The 12,790-nt window shown below is 48.6% G+C and overlaps 1 protein-coding gene across 3 annotated transcripts in view; it reads left to right on the top strand.

Moving 5' to 3' along the window:
* Positions 1-2,198: 2,198 nt before the first annotated feature.
* Positions 2,199-12,790, top strand: part of FAM163A (family with sequence similarity 163 member A) — a 93,962-nt gene continuing 83,370 nt past the window's right edge. The window contains exon 1 of one of the 3 annotated variants that reach the window (XM_043486225.1): positions 2,199-2,358. The gene's annotated coding sequence lies outside the window, so the exon portion shown is untranslated. The other 2 variants (XM_043486224.1, XM_043486223.1) reach the window with 2 other exon arrangements.

Genomic DNA, 12,790 nt, shown 5'->3' with positions numbered 1-12,790 from the left:
AACTTTTTGGCCAACCCAAATAATTAGGTACATGAAATGAAGATCACAATTTTGATACCATTACACATCCACCAGATTGACAAAAATGAAGAAGTCTGACAATATTATGTTTTGGCAAGGATGTAGAGCAATTAGAACAATCATCCATCTCTGCTAGGAGTGTAAACTTTATGACCACTTTGGAGAACAACCTAGTATTATCTGAAAGATTTAAGTATAAGTATACCCTATAGCTTAGCAATTCTACTCCAAGATATATAAAGAAAATTTTGCCCTTGCATACCAGGAAATATATAGATATATGCAAGAACATTATTGGCAGCATTATTTGTAATAACCTCAACTACAACAGCATGCAACAAAAACAGATGACCTCATAAACATAACCCAGTGAAAGAAGAGGCCAGACACACAACAAAATATTCATGCTATATTACTCCATTAACAGAAAGTTCAAAAACTAAACTACAGTGTTTAGAGATGAGTAACAAGCTGATAAAACTATAAAAAATATATCAGGAAGTAATTACCACACAGTTAGGATAGTTGTTGCTTTAGGGGGAAGGACTTATAAAAAACAATGGGATCTGAGTTGATGGCAATGTCCTGGTGGTTATTACAAGGTTTAGTGTATTTTTCTCTGTGTGTGATTGTTTATGAGAAAATAACGCATCTCTTCATATTTCACTGTCTTGACTTTGAGAAGAAATGAGGATGGAGGAATGTAGGTGTGAAGTTTGACTGTGTGAGAAAAGGCAGCACAGGAGAGTCTGAGGTCAAAATTTAGAACCTGTGAAGAGAGAGGGGGGAAAATGGAGTGTTGAGCAAATGGCAAACCTGCTAGGATGATGAAGTGGGTAGATTGCCTATGGTTTGTTTGTTTGTTTTTTCCTCAATGCTTAGGAATAATAAAGTTTGCTCTAAGTGCTAAATTTCTCACTCCCCTCTGTTACAAGCTGGACTTGAGCTGAGGGACTATAGTGTTTTTTTTTCCCCCAAAACTGATATTTGGTTCACCTTGGCTTTGAATCCACCAGACTATCCAGGGCAAGAAGAGGAAACTATTTCATGTGGAGCAGAAAGGCTCCCTCCTTGAGCATGAAGCCGGGTGACCCCATTCCTCTCTCCTCCCTAGTCCTCAGTTTAAGCAAGACTGGGGAACAGGGTTGGGAGAAAGATAAACAGACCAAAACAGGTAAAAGTTCCACAAATTTGGAAGTCCTGGAAAGGGACACTTTCCTTCTGTCTCATTCCCTCAGGTTCTCCAGGCCGATCTCCTGAACTATTGATGTCAGAATTCACTGTCTGGAAGTACAGCACAGAAGCAACTTTAAAAGATTTATGTGCTGTGTTGAGTCGTTCAGTCCTGTCCGACTCTATGCGACCCCAAGGACTGTAGCCTGCCAGGGTCCTCTGTCCATACGGATTCTCCTGGCAAGAATACTGGGGTGGGTTGCCATGCCCTCCTCCAGGGAATCTTCCCAACCGAGGGATCGAACCCAGGTTCTCGCATTGCAGGCGGATTCTTTACGGTCTGAGCCACCAGGGAAGCCCGTCATCTCAACTCTGAGCCACCAGGGAAGCTCCTATAAAAACTTTTTTTTTCTATAAAAACTTTATAAGAGGATGATTTAACGAGAGTCTCGAGCACCCTTTACGTTTTCTCCTTGTGTTGTGGGAAACAGCTCTGCTGCTTCTTCCCTGCCTTTTCCTGCCAAATCTTGCCAGCCCAACTCTGATCACACACTGACTCCCTCCCTGCCCATCCCCGAGGACCGGGTACCCCTCAACGGCGGGGACATCAGGTGTCACTGGGCCTTCGAGGACCAGTGCGGGCCGGAATTAGGAAAACAGTGAGCCTTTCAGTCGGCTCTCGAGGCCAAGTCCAGTGGACAGAGCCCCGGTCCTTACAACTGTCATTCTCCCATGGTTTTCCGCGCTGGACCCAATTTGTACGTAGCACACCAAGTCCCCTGAGCCAGCCTTCTTAAGGCGCCCGACTCCGAGTTTCCTTTTTTTTTTTTTTTTTTAGGCAAAAAGGCAGGGAAGCCTCTTTGGAAGGCAACCACCTGCGCTGTTCCATCTCTTCCCTTCGCCTTGGAGCAGGCAGCCTCTCTAGCAGGAGATTCTCCCAGGATGCGGGCCAGCGCCAATCAGGACGCTCAGCACCTGCCCCCAGGGCCGCACCTGGAGGGGCGATGAGGTTCTCGGCTCCGGGCAGGGCCAGTCCTCCGAGCGCCGGGGAGGGCGGAGGAGCCTCACGTGGGCCTCCCCAGCCCGGGCGCCCGGAAGGACGCGCGCAGACCCCGTGGGAGCCCAACCCCGGAGCCGCCGCCGGAGCGGAGCCGCTCAGAAGAGGTAAAGAGTAAGGCGCTAATCCAAGCCGAGGTTCCCCAAAGGAGGCAGAAGGGAGGGCGCGCGGCGGGCGGAGGACCACGCGGGGCGCCCGGCTTTGCACCGGGATGCGCGCGGCCAGCGCGTACTTTCGAGGGCGCCTCCGATGCCGGGTAAGAGCGCCCCGGGATCGCTGCCCTCTGCCCATCCCTATCTTGGCCTTGGCGGTGGCCATGCCCGGCTGGCTCTGGGCACCCGCTCGCCTCTCCCTCTCGGAGCCAGAGCAGCTCTCTCCGAGGAGGTGGGGATGGGAGGTGGGGGGAATGTCTCCGGCCTCGTGGCCAGGCCCCCGGGTCCCGCGGTCCCCGCCCCGGGGCGGGCCTTGCCGGGTCCCTGCCCGCGGCCGCACGTCCGCTGCCCGCCTCGGCTCGGCCTCGCCGACCTGCTCCGCGGCGCTTTCCGCCCGGAGGGACCCCCACACGGACGTGACTGCTGCGCCTCGGCGCCCGCGAGCTTCCGGGGACCATGCGGCTGCCCCGGCCCGCCACACGGCTGGCCCCGAGGTCTCGCCCAGCGCGCGTGAGTGAGCGGGGCTCGGGGCGGGGACTGAGGACCCGGGGTGGGTGGGAACGGTCCGTTCGCGCGGCCGGGTGGGTCCAGCGCGCGGGCGCCCCCCGGTCTAGCCTTGCAATTTGGGCTCGATGTGCTGATGGTTTTCCTGAAGTTTTTAAAAATAAGTCGGGCGCAGGTGCGTTCGCGAAGCCGGTTCGGCCTCGCCGGTCCAGGATCGCCGGGGGCTGCCTGCTTGCCTCGGGGACAGAGAAATCGGGCTGTCACCAGGGCCGGCTGTCCGCCTCGTCCTGTGCCCCAGGGCGGGCGATCAGCCCCGCATCCCTCGGGCAGCGCGCGGGCAGGAGGGCGCGGCGGGTCTGGCTGGAGGCGCCGGCCACATCGGAGCTCCTCTCAGCGGCCGGGAGGGTTTGGCTCGGGTAGAGAGATCCGGAGGTGAGCGGAAAGCAGTGTCGGGGTGATCCCCCCCCCATTCTGCTGCTCGCGCTCCCGTAACTCGGAGGTCCGGCTGGGATGGGCTAGTAGAGCGTCCAGCGCGGCGCTTGGGAGACCCTCAGCGCTGGGGTGGAGGGCTTCCTGGCTGCTCTGCGCCTCCCAAGGCGGCGAAGGAGGGCAGGGGTGGAGAGCTGTCTTCTATGTCGGTGTCTTTGGGCTATTTACACCACCCATGCTTTTCTGCCTCATCTGGGCATTGTTTTTCTCTGGGGCCCTGAAAGTTTGCTCCAACTACTTTAATGTGGCAGAGATGCGGATCGGGGGGCCTCTGTCCAGCGCGCAGGCTGGGCCCCTCCCCGCAATCAGTTGAGGCACTTTCTCTCTTCCTTTCCAGTCCGCCCAGCTGCGGACCGGGGGGGACCTGGGCTGCGGGGAGGGTGGTTTCCACTAGCAGGACTCCGCTGCGATCCTAAGGAGGCTGCAGAGTAACTGACACGGGTCACTGTCTACACAGACTGATCTCTGTGCCCTGCCAGGTCTCCCCCACCACCACCACCTCCCGTGGGTCTGAGCCAGACCCACGTTTTATACCGTGTGAGAGACAAACGATGTTGGACTCCATATCCAGCAAGTTCACTTTGCCTGCGATCGGCTGGGATCTGGAATCAGGCGGGGGTGGGGGGTGCTGGAAGGCCGCTTTATTTCTGTGCTAATGAAGTACTTGAAATTACATTTGAATCTTGCCCCTTTCCTTCAAGACTGACAGAGGTGGAACCTAGGGGGAGGAAAGAGCAAAGGAACATTCTCTGAAAGCAATTGTAATTTCTCAGACGTCTCCCAGGAGGGTCCAGGTCCCATGCAGGAGATCTGAGCCAACGGAATACAGACATGCAGGGTCAGATCCGCACTCATGTGGTTTCCTGAGGTTCAGCCGGGGCATTAGACATCAGCAGCAGGGTCCTCCTCACAGTTCTGTCACTGTCATAATTCCTGCCATCCTGGGGGTGGGGGGTAATGAAACAGGACCTTGTGTGAATGGGGAAAGTCTCAAGTTCTTTGGGAGGAAGGGGTATTATATGCATAGATAGAAGCCCAGCTGTGAACATCTCTGAGATTCCTGCCGAAGCTAGAAATCTGCATGTAGTTGACCTCATCAAAAATAGTGCTTGGGGAAGCTAAGATGGGGCTCTGCTTCTGATGAGACCAAGTCCTTCATGTTTTGCTCAAGGATCTCTGTTTTGTCTCTGACTTGCCCATCTGTAATTGGAAATGAGCTCTGCCTAGACCAGAGAGCCCTCAGCCTGAATACAAACGTCATCTGGCAGCAGAGGAACCTGGCACAGAAACAGCCCACCCCTCACCCAGAAGCCCTGCAGGGGATTTTAGTGAGCTCTCCTGCTAACTTTGGAAGGAGCCTGGGGTGACTTGCAGAAGGAGTTGGGAATCCTCCGGGTGGCCATTTAACAAAAGAGCCTTTTGCCCCGGCTGGGCAGTTCAGGTCCTGTCAATTGTGAAAAGCGCCCTGAGGTTTAGAATCTGGCCTGATGGTTATTAACACTAAAGAAAGCTGCTGCTGTTTGCTAACTACCGTCTGTGTACCAGAGATAAGGCTTTGCAAAAGATCAGTATTATGATCCCCATATTTCATGGAAATATGAAATTTCATATTTAGGAAAGGTTAAGCAATTTGCTAAGATTGTAAAGCTCGTCAGTGGCAAAGCTGTGCCTGGAACCCAGGTCTGTCTGATTCTGTCTCTGCTCCTTCCACAGGGCAACTCTCCTCCCCGCTAAGAACAGACACACATGTGGGAGCTGAAAATACAGAACGTTTTGAATAAAGACTGTTTTTTGTAGGTCCAAGGGATGTTTGTGACCCCATTAGACTTCAGAGGACGTGCTGTCCTGGTAAAACTGGATGCTCTTTTCTCCCTCTAGGGCTCAGGAATTTAACTCATACAAAACAGATTAATTTCTTTGGTATGTAAAGTGTAAATTGCGATGACATTTATTTACCATTCAGTTAGCAAACATCAAAAAGATGGATAAACTGCCGATGAGGTTCTGAGAAAACAGGCAGTTTCATATATTGCTGATGGAAGAGTAAACTGGTAGTACTCCTTTGGAGAGCATTTTAGACGCATTTATCTATATTAGTAATGCCCATGCCATCTGACTCAGTGATTCCAACTTTAGGAATCTGATTTGCCCTTGTTCTTCCATGTGGCCACAAAGACATGTATCCATTATAGTATTGTTTGAACAGTGAAAGAACAACCTACATGCTCATCAAAGGGGGGACTTGTGGTACTTCCAGATAGTGGAATACTGTTCTGTTCATCCACCAAAAAAAAAAAAAAAGATTTAGGAAGCTTACTATTAATATATAACTGATAGAGGACAGTTTTCAAGATAGGGGCTAAGTGGAAAACATTATAGGGTGTGTATAATATGCTACTGTTCACGCTATAAAAGAGAAGGAAGAAGAAGTAATTCAAGATATTTGCTTATATTTGCATAACCATATACACAAAAGCTAATAATATCTGTTGCCTCCAGGGAGAGTGGCCCTGTAAACTCTTCATACATTTTTACTTTTGAATCATGTGAATGCATGAACTATTCTTAATAAAAACCTCTTTCCTTGCCCTGTGTCTGACATAGTCCCTCAAGCTCTTCTCCAGCTGAACAGTGTGGGGCAATATTCCCCCTGGGTTGCTTGCTTCCCTTTGGGATAAAAGCAAAAGTGCTGTGAGACCACACAGGGCTCATAGGCTCTGGGCCATCTAAAATTCCTTTAACTTCATTCAGGTTTTGCTTGGAAAGTTGGGATGAGAGGTGTTTTAGCCTCTCTAAACTGGGTAGGGGAGATATGATATCTCCAGCCTTGAAAACAAGATGAAAAAATACCAACTATCCTTTTTACTGCCGTATTTGTTGTTTAGTCGCTAAGTTGTGTCCAGCTCTTTGGGACTCCATAGACTCTAGCCCACCAGCCTCCTCTGTCCATGGGATTTTCCCGGCAAAAATACTGGAGTGAGTTGCCACTTCCTCCTCTAGGGGATCTTCCTGATCCAGGGATCAAACCCACATCTCCTGCATTGGCAGGTGGATTATTTACCACTGAGCCACCTGGGAGAGCTCTCAGGATGGTATTGCCCTATTGCTCCTCTATACAGGATAAAGCATCAGCACCTGGATCGCATTAAACAAGGGAGGGGAGGAATACTGTGGTTGGACTTCAGAAAGGGCAGAAGACGTCTGTTTCTGGTGTTGCATTTGGACCTCAGAAAGGAGAGAAAGGGAGATACGCTTGAAAGAAAAGTTTTGAAAATTGTTCTGGGGTCTAGGAATATATTATTGACCCAGAGGAGGAAGGAAAGATATTGATGCAGTTGTCCGTGCATCAATCAAGCCCCTTTGGGTGCTCCCCATCTGCAGAGATGTGCAGTTCAGCTTTCCCCCACCCCATGCAGCCTGGAAGCCATTAGATGCACGAAGGTGGTTGGGGGCAGGTATTAGGCACTGACTTCCCTCCTTCTGGTAGGACAGGCTGTTGAATAGCAGAAGCAGTGGAAGAAAGGCTTGCTTCTAATCACATGAGAAGAGGCCCTCCCGCACTGTTAGGTGGGAAGATTTCATTGGGAGCTCTCTCTGTTCAGTTACTCTGCTGAGCGCTCTGCCTACATTATCTCATTTAACCTCTTGATCAGGTACACGTGAAAACCCTTTGCCATCAAGCAACGACAACTTTATTCTCTCCTTTCAATGGCTTTTCCGATCTCTGCACGGTAACCTGCAACACAGGCCTGGCGGCATCACAGAGGCGCTTGCAGACTCAGTTTGGGTTATAACAGCATGTGGCTGAGCATTCCACTCTTTGATGGATGAGCTGGAATCTGTGCAGGCTGGATAGGTTTGTATAAAGCAGGGTTCAGGGACAAAGCAGTCAGTGCTCTTGGTTTGGATTTTCATCTTTCTTGTTTCTGTATCTGTGTGTGCATTGGGGCTGGGCTGAGTGGACTGCAAGTGTGATGTTCCCTGGGGATGGAAGGAGGAGGAGGGGTTGTCTCTGCTTTAGTCCAGATACCAGTGGTGTGGAGGGCTCTGAGGATGTGCTTGGGAGGCCGGAGGTCTGCAGTCAAGGAGGGAGATGAGCAGAGTGGCCCCTGAGCCCTAGATCTGTGCTGGGAGTCTCTCTGCTGTTTGGGAAAAAAAAAAAAACAGCCTGAGAGCTGAGAGCCTTGCTCACTGCAAACCTTTCTTCTCCCACGCAGCTCACTGGCTAGGGCTCACCTCTGACTCCCATTCCACTTCAAAAAGAAGCAGTTTGAATTTTTCTCCAAATAAATTCTGGAGCACACAGCCTCCTTCTCTATGCTGCGGCTGCCGATAGGGGTGAGAGCAAGAAGCTGGATGGGAGTCTCAGCTAAGGCTGTCAGGACCCAGCCAGAAGGTGGGAAAGTCAGATGCCCCATCTATGGATATTTTCAAAAAGTCACCTTATGACAAACACAAAGATGCTATTTACATACGTACTAGCAGTGGTTGATCAGCCTAACACACTTCAATTCAGAAGATGCCGATTGTTCAAGGCACTGGGGAGACAGAAATGTGAGCACAGCCTTGTCCCCAGATCTGAGTTGCCTGCAAGGCAATCTGGGAGAGAAACATTCATGTCTGCAGCAGGACTTTGCAGACCAAAGAAGTCAACGCCAAGCAGAGGAACAGGCAACATGCTGTCACATGCAGGGGCTAGGGTGAGTCAGGCTGCCACGGTAATTCTGATAGATTATGAAGGTCTTTTTGGAGGAGGTGAGTTTTGAACCGAGCCTTCAAGGTGAAGTATGATTTTGACAGATAAACTCAGGAGAAAGGGCAGAAGTGGCTAAGAGAACAGCTTGGGCAAAGGCACAGGATTGTGATAGAATGTGGAATGTTTAGAGACACACTCATATCAGTAAAACGTCATGATTTACCCAGCTTCTGCCTCAGGCACATAGCTTTTGCAGATACTTAGAGAATAAAACTCTATATCCCCATTAAATAGGTGGCCACTATGATTTTTTTGTTGTTGTTCTTTTTTGGTGGTAAAATCAACAGGGCTCGATGATGGATTAGATATTAGAAGTGAAGCTCACAAGGACAAGATTGTAAAGCTATAATAGGTTTGTATCAGATTCATTGTACTTTAAAGAAAATACAGTGGCTGGTATTTTCCATATGTGAAATTTACGTTTCTGTTGTATCACACCGCTGTGTCACTGAGTTTTTCAGTTGGGAGGCAACGTAGCATAGAAGGAAGAGTACTGGGACCAAGGATGTAGGTTCTGTCTCACTATTTTGTTTATTCATTTATTCAGTCATCCATTTATTCCTTCATTCAACAAACATGATCCATGTGCCTGGGCCACATGCTGGCATCACTGGGGAGGGGTCGGAATGGGGGAGAGAGAGAAGGAGGGGAAGGTACAGAGGGGGCGAGAGAGAAAGAGAAAGGGGGAAAGAAAAGGAGAAGCCATGGTCCCTGTACCCTCCAGGAACTTGCAGTACATGGAGGAGATCATAGGAAGAGGTGATAAATATAAAAATAAGGACAAAGGGCAATGGGAGAGGCTAGTTGCTAAAATGAATAACCAACCTGATAAATTGTATGAGATACCTCCAAGAGAACAAATCAGAAAGCTAAAAACTTTCAGTGGGTCTCAAATACTTGTTCATGTAGTAAAACCCATGGGAATCATGGTGCTCTTTAAAGAACCCCATGCAATATTTATATAGTAAAATAATGGCTGAATGTATAATTTTGAACTAGATCCGAGAACATCCTATGCCAGACTCTATCACAGGCATAGAATCGTTGGTGTCACATTTTAAGAAAACTTTCTGAAACAAAAACTTTAAATTGAGAATATTCTGTCAGCTCGCTTTTCCTCCCTGAGAATTGAGGAATGACTGCCAGGTTTCTATTTTAGTGCAGGAACCCTCAGTCCAGCTGGTAGAACATCAGGCCTCCACGGGAGCGTGGTTTTGGCAGTTCGAAGGTTGTGGATGACTTTAACAAGGGCAATTTCAGAGCAGTGATGAGGCTAGTTAGAGTTGAACTGAAAAGTGAGGATCGCATTTTCGAGAGTATTAACAAATATTTATTGAATGTCACAGGGGATACCATGTTCAGTTTAGTTGCTCAGTCTTGTCCAACTCTTTGTGACCCCATGGGCTGCAGCACGCCAGGCCTCCCTGTCCATCACCAACTCTCAGAGTTTGCTCAAATTCATGTCCATCGTGTCAGTGATGCCATCCAACCATCTCATCCTCTGTCGTCCCCTTCTCCTCCCATCTTCAATCTTTCCCAGCATCAGGGTCTTTTTTAATGAGTCAGTTCTTCACATCAGGTGGCCAATATTGGAGTTTCAGCTCCAACATCAGTCCTTCCAATGAATATTCAGGACTGATTTCCTTAGGATTGACTGGTTGGATTTCCTTGCAGTCCAAGGGACTCTCAAGAGTCTTCTCCAACACCACAGTTCAAAAACATCAATTCTTCAGTGTTCAGATTCCTTTAGAGTCCAACTCTCACATCCATACATAACTACTGGAAAAACCATAGCTTTGACTAGATGGACCTTTGCTGGTAAAGTAATGTTTCTGCTTTTTAATATGCTGTCTAGGTTGGTCATAACTTTTCTTCCAAGGAGCAAGCATCTTTTAATTTCATGGCTGCAGTCACCATCTGCAGTGATTTTGGAGTCCCACCCCTCCCAAAAAGGTCTGTCACTGTTTCCACTGTTTCCCCATCTATTTGCCATGAAGTGATGGGACCAGATGCCATGTTGAGCAGGGACAAAAACCAAAACAGTCAAAGCCCCATCCTCCATGGAGCTTGAAGTCATTGGGAGGAAACAGATTTGTCACAAGGGCAATATAAAGTGACACGGTGATAAAAGCTATAAAGTAGAGGCACATGGTGAGCTTCCCTAGTGGCTCAATCAGTAAAGAATCCACCTGCAATGCAAGAGACCTGAGTTCAATCCCTGGTTTGGAAAGATCCCCTGGAGGAGGAAGTAGCAACCCACTCCAGTATATTGCCTGGGAAATCCCATGGGCTGAGGAGCCTGACAGGCTATAGTCCATGGGTCTCAAGAGTCAGACACAACTTAGCGACTAAACCACTACCACTAGAGACACATGGTACATTATAAGAGGGTTTCATGGATGGTCTGAGGCCACTCAAGGAGGACCTGGGAAGTCATCCTGAGGGAATGCTGATTGAGCTGAAACCTGAAGAGTGAGCAGGAGTTAAGGATGTGAGGGGATTTTAGGAACTGGGAGAGAGTGTTCTAGAAATGGAGAAAGGCTGTGGCTACCGGGAACCTGGTATGTTAAGATGCCAGAGGCCAGTGGGCTGGGGTGCAGAGAGAGAGAGAGGGAGGGACAAGCACATCAGATGATCAAGGGAGGTAGAAAGGGGTTAGAACGTGCAGAGTCTGACTGGTCACAGGTAAGGCATTTGATGCTGTTTCTAAAGCAGTGGGTAGTCACTGAAGCAGGAGGGCAACATAGTCAGATTTTCCATTTCAAAGAGATCTCACTGGTTGCATAATGTGGATCATCTGTTTGAAGTGGTCAAGAGTATATCCAGTGAGATCAGTCAGGAGACTCGTGCAGTAGTCCAGGTGAAAGATGACAGATGACAGACTGGGAAGTATGTAGTAGACGTGGAAAGAAGTAGGCAGATTTGAGAGGCCTAGAGGGTAAAAGGAACGGGAAGTGGTGGTTTGGATGTGAGAGTTGAGAGGAAAGTATTGTGGGTAAGTCCTAGGCTCCCAGTTTTGTGTGGTGGACGGTGGTACCATTCCCTGAGACAGGATATAGTGGGGGAGGACAAGACTTCAGGGCAAACATCACGAGTTCAACCTCAACCATGCTGTACTTGAGAAGCCTTTGAATCATATGAAGCAGGAGGTTTGAGAAGTCTGGGCAGGCAATACGCCTCTTGTAAGTCATCAACATCTGGGGTTCATAGAAACCATGGCACGGATGAGGCTGCCTAGGGACTGAAGATGGGCTCAGAAGAGAAGGCCTGGGACTAACTTTGAGTAGAGTAGGATGATCCTGAAAAGTAAACAGAGAAGGGTGATCCAGAGAGATAGGATAAAAACCAGGAGGTGAAAACTTCACGAAAGCCAAAAGCAGAGTGTTTCCTGAAGAAAAGAGAAAGCAGAGGTGCTGCTGGGAAGTGAGTTAACACGAGCACTAATAAAGGTCCATTGGCTTTAGAAACACGGAGATCATAAGTGATTTTAAGCAAGAACTTCAGTGATGTGATAAACAAAAGTCAGATTGTAGTTGATGGAGGAAAAAGTGGAAAGTGAGGAAATGGACATAGCTTATATAAATGTCTTTCCAGATGTTTGGCTGTGATGGAGAGAGAGGGTAGTTTCATTGTTTTAGGAGGAGGCAGTTGAGCACATTTAAATGCCAATGGAAAGGGTCCAGTTGAATGGAGAAGTTAGAGGTTACAGGAAGGATGATTCAGAACGTGAGGTTCCTAAGAAGATGAGAGGACAGCACTGAATGTGCAGGTGGAGGGACCGGCCTTAGGATGGAGCGGGACCGCTCTTGGAGGTAACTGGAGAGGGGGAGGCTAGGATAAGAGTGGGTGTTAGAATGCTTGAAAGTGCTGGTGGCAAGATGGGGATGTTGCCATCGATAATGAGAAGAAAGAGTGGATAGAGGGGAGACGGGGCATTCTTTTAGAATAGACGTGATGAGGACAGTGAAGAGAGAAAGGGTGATGACAGTAAAGAAAGAGGATAGTATCGAAGGACTTATTAGCTGTGTGCCCTTGAGCCCGTTTTCTTACCTGTAAGATGAGGATAATAACCATGATGCCTTCTCCATAGAGTTGTGCCTGGCACATAGAAAGTGATCAATAAATGCAAGCTACTCTTTTAACTTTTATCCTTATCGTCAGTGGCTAGCACAGTAATTGGTTTTAGTATGAAATAGTCATCAATACTCCCAGGTAGTTAGTAGTTCAGAAGTAGATGGCCACCTCTCCATCTCCTGCTTGCCTCACATGCCATCTCTGGGGCACCCATCTCTTTCTTCTCCACGCACTTGGAAGCTTTTCTACTTGCTTAATGCTGAGGGATTTGTACATGGTGCTTAGCCAGGGCAGATTCTATTAGGGGATTTAATCATATGGACAGGGCACGGGGCCAGGGTGAAAAGAGAAGAGGTTCAATTAATTCAAGAGCCCAATCTCCTCCGACCTCATTCATATCCAGAGGACAGAGCATCTGCAGAACTCATTCCTTCATTCCTTTCAGAATGTCTATTGAAGCCAACTTCTCATCAGGCCTGCATCCGGAACTGAGATACAGAGATGAATAGGAATGGTTTCTGCTCTCCTCCTATTAATCTGATCAGAAAAATGTTATAATGACTG

The sequence above is a fragment of the Cervus canadensis genome, chromosome 13 (assembly GCF_019320065.1).
Source record: "Cervus canadensis isolate Bull #8, Minnesota chromosome 13, ASM1932006v1, whole genome shotgun sequence".
Lineage (NCBI taxonomy): Eukaryota > Metazoa > Chordata > Mammalia > Artiodactyla > Cervidae > Cervus > Cervus canadensis.
Note: the sequence above shows the minus strand (reverse complement) of the source record. Positions and strands in the feature narration are given on the sequence as shown.